Source organism: Lepidothrix coronata, unplaced genomic scaffold (genome assembly GCF_001604755.1).
Source record: "Lepidothrix coronata isolate B3197 unplaced genomic scaffold, Lepidothrix_coronata-1.0 Scaffold240, whole genome shotgun sequence".
Classification (NCBI taxonomy): Eukaryota; Metazoa; Chordata; class Aves; order Passeriformes; family Pipridae; genus Lepidothrix; species Lepidothrix coronata.
Window position 1 is genome coordinate 713,694 of NW_016690420.1, and position 9,226 is coordinate 722,919.

The following is a 9,226-nucleotide window of genomic DNA, read 5'->3' on the forward strand; positions in this document are numbered from 1 at the left end:
TTAATAGGTCACAGGAGGTGCTACTGGCAGAGGAGCCCAGCTCATCTTTACAGGGCACCAACTGGAAGGAAGTTGGCTGGTGCCAGAGAGGTTGTCTGGGTGCAGGGTAAACATGGACAACCACTGAAGTCCTGCAGCTGAGCATCCCCTCTATGAATGGTCCCTTGCCCAGTGGCCAAGAGCTGCTGGATGAGTGCTTTCCCAGGCTGCACTGCCTGGGGGGCTGCAGATCTTTCCCCTTCTCTCTGCTCTTGGTGTTGGTTCCTGTACAGACATTTTGCCAGATGAGCTTTCTTGTGTTGCTTCCTCATCCTCTCCTTCCTCCTGAAGGTCTTTATTCCTTCAGCCCCAGCATCTCCACCACAACCAGTGGTGGTGGTGATAACTTACTGTTCTTCTTGGTGAGGACAAAAGAGCTCTTGCAAAGCTCATATTCCATCTAAGAGCCATGGCTGACCATGGGCAGAATGAAGCCCCTTGAAGTCTCGGGGAGCAATGCAGAGGGCTGCTCAGGGTCTTCCTGCAGTTTGGCTGCCCCACAGGCACTGGGCTGGATTTCAGGCAGGGTGAGCAGGGCTGTGTCTCTACCATAGTTACAAAGAGCTGCCTGTGGGCTCCCGAGCTGTCCACAGAGGTGGTGGGCTGGGCAGAGCTCTCTGCTCGGGAAGCAGACAAGTATTTTGTCTGTGCCTTTTTGTCTCACAGGCTGGCTTGCCTCCACCTCTCGCTGCACTTTGAACAGCAGGTGAATCATGTTTGGGTAACTCAGTCACTGCCCCGCCGCCAGCTCGTCCTTTCATAACGCACGGACGTCACGGCTTTTAAAGAGGTCAAGTTGTTAGTACTTGGCAGACTTGTCACCCAGAAACCTGTCCTGGTGGATCCGCCAGAGCAAATTGCAGGTTTTCCTTTGCAGGAAGCCTGCCACCATTTCTTTGTGTATTTTAGGAACGTATTGCAGTGAGGTTTAGGGAGTAAAGAGAGTAAAGAGCAAACACAGAGTCCTGGAGGAGTTTACAGGAAAGAGAAGGATGTTGTGAAAGGTGTGTATCCTTAGACTCATTTTTGTGAAAATTAATCCCGAGCAGCTTAGTGAATAAAGCTCTGCTATAACTTTTATCTGCTAATTTACATGACAAAAACTTTTAACTAACAAATTTTCAGAAAGAAAGGACAAGTTGCAGAAGAATGCGGCAGAGAGAGGAGCAAGTGCAAGTGCTGTGCAGGGAGCAGGAGCAGAAGTAGGAATTTCACCTTCCAAAACACCTCTCACTTGCACGACTCCAGTTCCATTTGGGTTTTGCTTTTCTTCTTACTCAGTGCAAAAATAGAAGAGTGGTTTCATAGGAAACCTCTGCCCAGCACTCTGCAGAGATTAGCAGATCATAAGCAGGGCTGCAGGAATCAGCTTTTCTGGGAAAGTCAGGATTTCTAACTGTTTCCATTTTTTAGTGGAATGAAAAAGCAGCTTGAAATTTTCCATAAAGAAGGTCACTTGGGAACAGAGCAAAGATTTCTTTTTGATGTCTACCTTAAAGATCCTTGTTTCTCTAATAGGATACTTCATATAATAAAGCCCCCAGAAAAGTTTCATCACAAAATAAAAGTCCAACTCTTCTGCTCTGAAATCACTGGCATGTATAGAAAAATACCTTCATTTGGAGGCATCTCACACCTAAGCTCTCTTAGCATTTCTGCTGCTAAGAGGCTCCAGACAGCCACATGCCATGCAGGATCCCTGCAGGTACCCCCAGATGCTATCAACAGGGGCAGCACAACCCCTCCTGCTCCCCAAGGACCAGCCAAAGTTATTAGATAAAGAGGAATAAATTTGTGTAAACAAGACTTGCTTAAGTAACTCCACGACTGCCAGTTCCTCTTGCTGGTCTTCTTTTCCTACTCCACCCTTGCAGAGCCTGATGTGATGGGTGTTGGGCACGGCTCTGTCCACACTCCTCTCCCACCCAGCTGAAGGCACATCAGCTCCAAGGAGCCCCCAGTTGAACCTTGCAGATGCTTCAAGCAAATGAGGTGGTTAAAGAGCCTGGTGGAGTCAGAGCTCATGCCCAGCAGTGCTTGGGAAGCTGCCGGCTGTCACGTCTGTGGGCAAACACCCATCTCAACACACCGAGGTCATGGTGGGGGATGTGTCCCTCGGGACAGCTACTGCACTGCTGTGACTGAAGGTCCTCAGCATCCCCAAAAGCCTGATGTTCCACCTGCCTTTTTTCTCCCGCACTTAGTGTTTTCAGAGCCCTAATCCCCATGGCTGGCACGAATGTCAATGCTATACGCCCATTCCTGTCACCTGGCTTCAAGCCAGGGCTGAGATGCAATGAGGACTTAGGGAGACCAGATAACTTGAAATGGTTTTCACCACCACAGCTCTCTGGGGAAACTTGGCCAAATTCAGTCCAAATGAAGGCAGCACACAGGCACAGAGGGGAGCAGGCTACATGCCAGGCAAGGTGCCAAAGGCAGGACAGAGAACCTCAGCTGCCGTAGGAGACACCTGAATGTTGGCCTTGCTGATCCCTGGGAGTGTTTGGCTCTTTGCTCTTGTGCCACAGGGATCCAGCTGCATGTGTTATATTTGCACAGAACGTAGCACAGTGGCCTGAAGCAGGGACTGTAAAACACAAACAGCAAACAGGAAGGCTCTGCCTGGCTCGGCGCTCGCCATCGCCCAGCAGTGCAGGGTGTACCCAACTCTGTCCCTGAGCACATGAAGATCCTGAGATTTGGAGCAGTGCGAGGACATGGCAATGAGGTCAGCTACAGACAGCCATATGCAAGCTCCACCCAGTTTGGGAGCTGGGACAGAAGGCAGAGAGGGCAATTTTAGGACTTTTAGCTTGTTAGGTGAGATATCTGTCAGCTGGAAAGCAGTCTCAGCTCCAACGGAGCATCTTACAGGCATGCTTGACCTCAGTCTGGCACAGCATGCTTGAAAAGTTTCTAACCTTTAACTTAAACAGCAAAGGCAAGGGTTCCCCTTTTCATGTCAAAACACAGAGAATTTATTGCAAGATATTCCCATCCCATGGTTGAGTGGCCTCAGGGGACTGTAAAATGCTGCAACTCCATATGCTATTTGAAAGTAAGTTGTGTCTTGTGCAAGAGTCCTGTATACTTGCACGAAGGGGAAAGTAAAATATGTAAAATAACCCCACATAGGATTATTTTACATTAATGTACCCAAGGGTTCATGAAGCAATAAGGAAGTTAAAATCAATCTTTCCCTGCACTAGCCAAACCAACCCATTGAAACCCAGTTTAGCTTTTGGGGCTGTTTGTTTTTCCCATCTTCGTTTTCCCTTTAATCTTTGTGCTGGATAATTAAGACAACATTACTCAGCATCTTCCCTGCTGTTTGTTGTGATTATACAAGAGCGGGCTGCATTTGTTCCATGAAAACAACATCCAAAGCCACATTCTGTGGTTTCAAGTAAAATCCTCTGTGGTGTTGACTTTTAATCTCGAGTTTGTCTGAAATCTGCATTACTCAGGAAAACACCCGTAAAAATAGACTTCTTAAGGAAAGCAAAGCAAGGCAGCGACGCAGCTTGTGCTCAAGCTTGCATTGAAGTTTTTATTGATGCTGAGACTTCTGGGCTTGACCTAATACCGCCGGCAGCAGTGGTGGGCCAGATGCCGGTCCTGTCCCCCACTCCGAGGTCCCTTTCGCTGCCGGTTGGACCCTGCCAGCAGCCCGGGCCCCCGGCCGGTGCTCTCCCTGCCCCCGGAGCACTCCTGCCCCCGGTGCGCTCCCAGCCCCCGGAGCGCTGTGGGAGCCTTATAAAACAGCCGAGCGGTTATGAAACCCGTGGCCCCGCTGCCAGACGTTCCATCCCCAGTAGATGGCGGTGCCAGCTCATTTTTCCTAATTTTTTCCCCTTCTTTTTTTCCCCTGGCGCCGCGCCCGGTGCCAGCCCCCGGCGGCTGCCGCGGGGCCGGGGCTGCGCTTACGCGCGGCCCCTGTGCTGAGGTCAGCACTGCAGAAAGAGAGGGGTTTGTCTGGTTTTTTCCCCCCCCCTATAACTGCTCTTCGTCCGTCTTTGATAAATTTGAAATCAGTTATAACAGCTCCAGCACAGCCTCAGGCGTCTGGAGCCGCTTTTATGCAGCCCGTCTGTCCCTGCTCAGGCTGCTCCATCCCGCAGCAAGCGGCGTGGAGGGCACAGGGAGGTTATTGGGTTTCCTTAATCTGGGGCGACTATGCAGAGCCAGGCAGCCAGAGTGCCTGGATTTTTCTCAACATGGTCTTGAACAACATCCACTCACCCAGATCCCAGTTTCCCACCTATTGCTTTTCCTTGGCTGTTTCCTTCTCCAGAGGGGAGGCAGTGTGACTGGATGAATAAACAGCATTTCTCTTTGGAGCCCACAAAATCTTTATTTGGCTAAGAGTGGCCCAGGCGCCCTCCAGCACGTGCTGTTATTTGCCTCTCCACCTCCTCGGCGAGCCCAGGGCGTGCGCTGCCACTCCGGCACGGAAAGGCTAATCCTTGTCTTCCTGCTCATCATCCCTGTCACTGCCGCGGTCCTGGGGCAGGGACACAAAGAAAAGGGACAGCATGTGAGGGGAGCGCTGGCTGTCCCGGCCCCTGGTACCTCTAGGTATTTGGCAGCATCCCCACAGGGGGTGCAGGTGCAAACCCCACAGGGCCGGTGTGCGGGGGGGCAGCCAGGCCCCAGCACAGAGCTGGGGGTGAGGTTACCTCCTCCAGGTCACTGTCGGAGCTGCTGCTGCTGCTCCTGTTCTGTTCCCCATCTCCCTGCCAGGGAGAAGAGAGAGGGACCTTGGCACCCCATTTGCTGTTTGAGCTAGAGCCTTGAGTCAGAGAGACTCCTGGCCCTGTGGGTATCTAGAGCCAGGCTTTGCACCACTGGTGCTGCTGTGGAACCACGTGTGCCCACGGCCCTGCAGGGAACTCCGGAGCCACGAGCAGGGATTAGGTGGTGTGTGCAGTGCAGGCAGCATCACTGTCCATGGCAGTATTTCATTTGGAAAGGAAAAGGAGGGAGAACTAGCTGGGAATATTGGGAGAAAAGAGGCAGCTGTCCCTTGGTGGAAAAGCCACACATGCAGTGTGATTTCTAGGCTGTGGATGGCATAGCTCCATCCACCACAGGTGTGGGGTTGCCATGGGTCAGACATGGCTTCCCTTCACAGCCAGAATGAAAATGGTTCTGCAGAGAACTCCATCATTCCCCTACCTTTTCCTCTTCTTCCTTCTCCTTTCTCTTCTGCTTGTCTTTCTCCTTTTCTCCCTCAGTCTTTTCCTTCTCCTTTTCTTCCTTCTCCTCTTTCTTGTCCTTTTCCTTCTCCTCTCTCTCCTTATCTTCCCGTCCAAACCCTATAAGAGGGCACAGAGGAAGGTTCACTGCCAGTATCCAGCACACACAAACCCAGCAGGTCCCCCTGAGTCTGCACCAAACACTCACATTTCAGGATTGTTGACATTTCACCGAAGCCAAAGAGCTCTGGGGCACAAGATGATCACACCTACGGCACAGAGAGGACCTAAAGGAGCAGCTGGAGAGTGGAGAAAGGAAGAAGGTGAGCTTTTCAGGGATGAAAAGACCTCCCTGGACTGTTCAGTTTTTGCAGAGGTCCTGTGCACTTACTACCCCCAAAAACAGCAGGGAAGGGGGTCAAACAATCTGTGGCCTCCACAAAAGCCAGACCTTGTGCCCACCCAGACAGCCCCCACTTCCCCCAGGGAAGCAGCAAGCGCCAAGTGATGGAAGCAGAGAAATCTCAGGGCAAATGTGCAGGGAGATGCCTTAAACCTCCCATGAGCAGCTGCAAATTAAGGAAATATTTCAAATTATATGAGGATGAAGGAATAAAGAGCAGGTGTGGGGACTCCTAGGAAGCCCCAGCAGAAAGGAGACCTTCTCTGGAGACAGGGTGATTTCAGGGAGGGAGATGGAGACAGCAGCAAGCAGAAGAGAAGCTGAGAGCAAGGTTAAGAAAAATCCAAGCATTGATTAGGTGCCTGAAAGGTGGCAGATGAGAAGAAAGGAAAGAAAATAGCTTGCTTTAAAAATAGCAGGCCCAAACAAATCCCATGAAATAGCCCGGGCAGGTCAAGCCCTCCCTCTCATACACAAACAGCACAACAGGGCAGCAGGGGCAAGGGATCACGTCCCTTCTGCTTGCAGGGAAGAGCAGGGTCCTACCCTGCCCCAGCAGGTAATTAGGAAACAGCTTCTCTTCCAGCCAGGGATGGAGGGAGGCAGAATATTAGTGCTTTTTTTTAAATGGTTTTTGGCCTCAAAATGACATCATCTGGTTGGTATTAGTGGCTCTTTTAAAAGAGCCAGTTGCAGCCTCTGAGCGGATAACATTGATTTGTATTTTCTAGACAGGTTTTTAAACCCCCAGGATGCTGCAGAGGAGTGGGAAGCAATGGGGTTTGGGATGGAATCAGAGGAGAGACAGGTTAGACAGGGAAAGAAGGAGTGTGGGAAATGGCTGATAAAAGATGTAATCAGTGCAAAGTTAAAATCTAATTAATAATGAACAGTAATCTAATTCATCTCCGTAATTAAGAAGTGCAACTACTAATTGAAAATAATTACATTTTAATCTAAAATCATTAAAATAATCAAACGTTAACAAAAGAAAAGGCAGCCCCTGGGAAGGTGCAGGGGAAGGTGCAGGAGGTGTAGCTGATGCCCTGATCCCAGGGTCTCCTCACCAAAGCTGCTCCACAGCTCCTGTGGTGTGTGCCCAGCCCCAAATCCATGAGGATGTCCCTGCCTTGTGCCTTCACTGCCAGAGGGGAGCAGATAGGGAAGGCACATGGTACAGAGAGGTGGAAATCAAGCTTTGCACTAGGATATGAGCAACCAGATCTCTCTGGGGGGTTACAACCCCTTAATTCCCTTTCACACGTGGGGGACCAGCCCTGCTGATTTCCAAGAGATGGGGTAGCTCCCACACTCCAGGGCTCTGACAAGCTCCCGTCTGGGGCTGCCACCCAGCCCCCTCTGCAGCCATGGGTCATGATGGCTGCCAATGCTCAGCTTTTCCCCATCCCATCCCATCCCATCCCATCCCATCCCAGCAGATCCAGTTTTGCCTGTTCCTTCAGAGCCTTGGCTGCCATGGGTTTCAAGCAGGCAGGTTCACCTGACCCAGATGAGCTGGTTCCCTAAAGCCTGGGCAGGCGAACCAGCAAAACCCAGTGATGGTCCCACTGACCAGCTGCAATTGTCCTCCTTAGCTGAGCAAAGCGTGAGGTGCAGCTGGATCAGACCTCTGGCTAATGGAGCAAACTTGCATATTCATACCTCTCCAGATGCAACAGCCTGGATGGCCTTACCCCCCAGGCACAACAGGCTCACAGGGCACAGTAAGCCCACTCCCATCTCACCCAAGGAACTGAAGTCCATCCCACAAGGCTCAGGCATGATGCCCCATTGCCATCCCCAAGACCACATGGAGCACAAGCTGTCCCAGGGATATTCCTGCTGCACCCTCTGCTTCACCCTGCCCTCCTGCTCTGCTTCTCCTGCCTGTAAAATACGTATGCAACTGTAAATTCCCAGGATGACATGAGGGATAAAGGAAAGCGCCTTACCTGGAGCTGAAAAAGACAAGTGGCCTCCTCGATGCCTGGCTGGCAGCTACCAGGGATCCGGGTATTTGAGTGTTGTGGTCTCCTCCCCAGTCCCACTTTTGGAGCAGAAAAACTGGCTCTGCCACCTGCCACGGACAGCACATGACAGCGGAAACATGACCAGTCCCATTGGTACCCACGGGAAGCGTTGCCTCCAGCACAGGCAGGAGCTGAAAGACCTTGGAGCAAGCAAGTCAGGGCAGCTCTGGAGGCTGCAGACAACCACGGGGACCAGCCCTGGGACCAGGGAGGGCACTGAGGACTCTGTCTGGGGATGTGCTATAGCCAGGGCCCTGCTGAAAGTACAGAAAAGGGACTTTGGGTTTGTCCTTAAAACCGCGGTGAGAAGGACCTCCAGCAGGTCCTTGCTCCCTCTGGGTGGGAGGTGTCAGGTGACTCAAGCAGATCAAGGCAAGGCCAGACCAGGCAGAGCTCAGCACTCCCAGCTCCCTCCAGTGCTTGTCCTTGCTGCTGGCTTTCACTCCAACATATCATTAAGTAAATACCTGTCAGCAGAGAGCAGTTACCAGCAGGTCTAAACACTTGCATAATGTGCTCTGCCTCTAATGCAATGCCCTCATTTCTAACAGCGCCAGTACGGGATAATAACAGTAACAATAATGTCAGAAAGGCCTTGTGTACCCAGCTAATTTGTTTTCTCCACCTAATCAGAAGTATTACCTCTCCCGTAAGATTTGCCCCATTTAACACCTTCAACTCTTCAACAAAGTTGCTCCTGCAGTCATTTGACTTTCATTTACAGTAATTACTCCACATTTACAGCGTGGAGCCCCCTCCCAGCAATGAGACTAACCCTGGGTAACCCATGAAGGGAGCAAGCAGCTGTACAGAAGTGACTCGTTCCAAAAACCTGGCTATGTCTGCCCAAGGCCTCCCCCACAGCCTGTACCAGCCCCAACCTCAGAGCAAGAGTCCCCTTAGCAGCTTTAGATCAGAAGTGAGGGATGGGTTTTAACATCAAAGCTGGATAAATCCTGGAGCAGCTCAGCAAGCCGGTAGCAGAGTCCCTGTTGCTGCCCATTTTGCAATCAATAGATGTGGTGCTCTTACAGAGATGCTCCAGCTCACACACAAATCATTCAGGGCACTCCTGCCGGCAGCACTCAGTCTTGGGATAAACAATGGCAGCAATCCCACCTGTCCTGGCAGGACACAGCCACCAGGTCAGTGCAGCCAGGGAATGTGGGGGCTCAGTGGAGGTGTGCGCATGGAGCACAGTACAGAACCATGGAATAAATCCAGGGAGGATGCTTGGTGTTGGGACTGGCACTGGAATCCAACCCACACCTCTGAGCAGCTCCTGCCCCCTCAAGAAGATCCTCCCCCACTAATACCAAACTCAAGCTTATTTTTAACTGGTGACCTCATTGCTCATTCCCTGCCAGGCCCAGCTGGGCTCTCAGTACTCTGATGTCCCCAGCATCCTCCAGTTAGAGGAGCCCAAGGGACAGCCCTGCCATCACTTCCTGGCCATGGGGACACAAAGCATCACCCAGGGACCCCCCCGACCATCCAGCCAGGCTGGAGCCACCAGCATGTCCCAGCACAGGAGTGGCTGTCACCCCCCAGGA

General features: G+C 51.6%; 1 long non-coding RNA gene across 1 annotated transcript; it reads right to left on the bottom strand.

Moving 5' to 3' along the window:
- Positions 1-5,313: 5,313 nt before the first annotated feature.
- On the bottom strand, positions 5,314-7,803 carry LOC108507111. Its single transcript, XR_001877963.1, has 3 exons — positions 7,596-7,803; positions 5,449-5,539; positions 5,314-5,360 (listed from the first exon to the last, which is right to left on the bottom strand). It is a non-coding gene; the product is annotated as an uncharacterized LOC108507111 (long non-coding RNA).
- Positions 7,804-9,226: the final 1,423 nt, after the last annotated feature.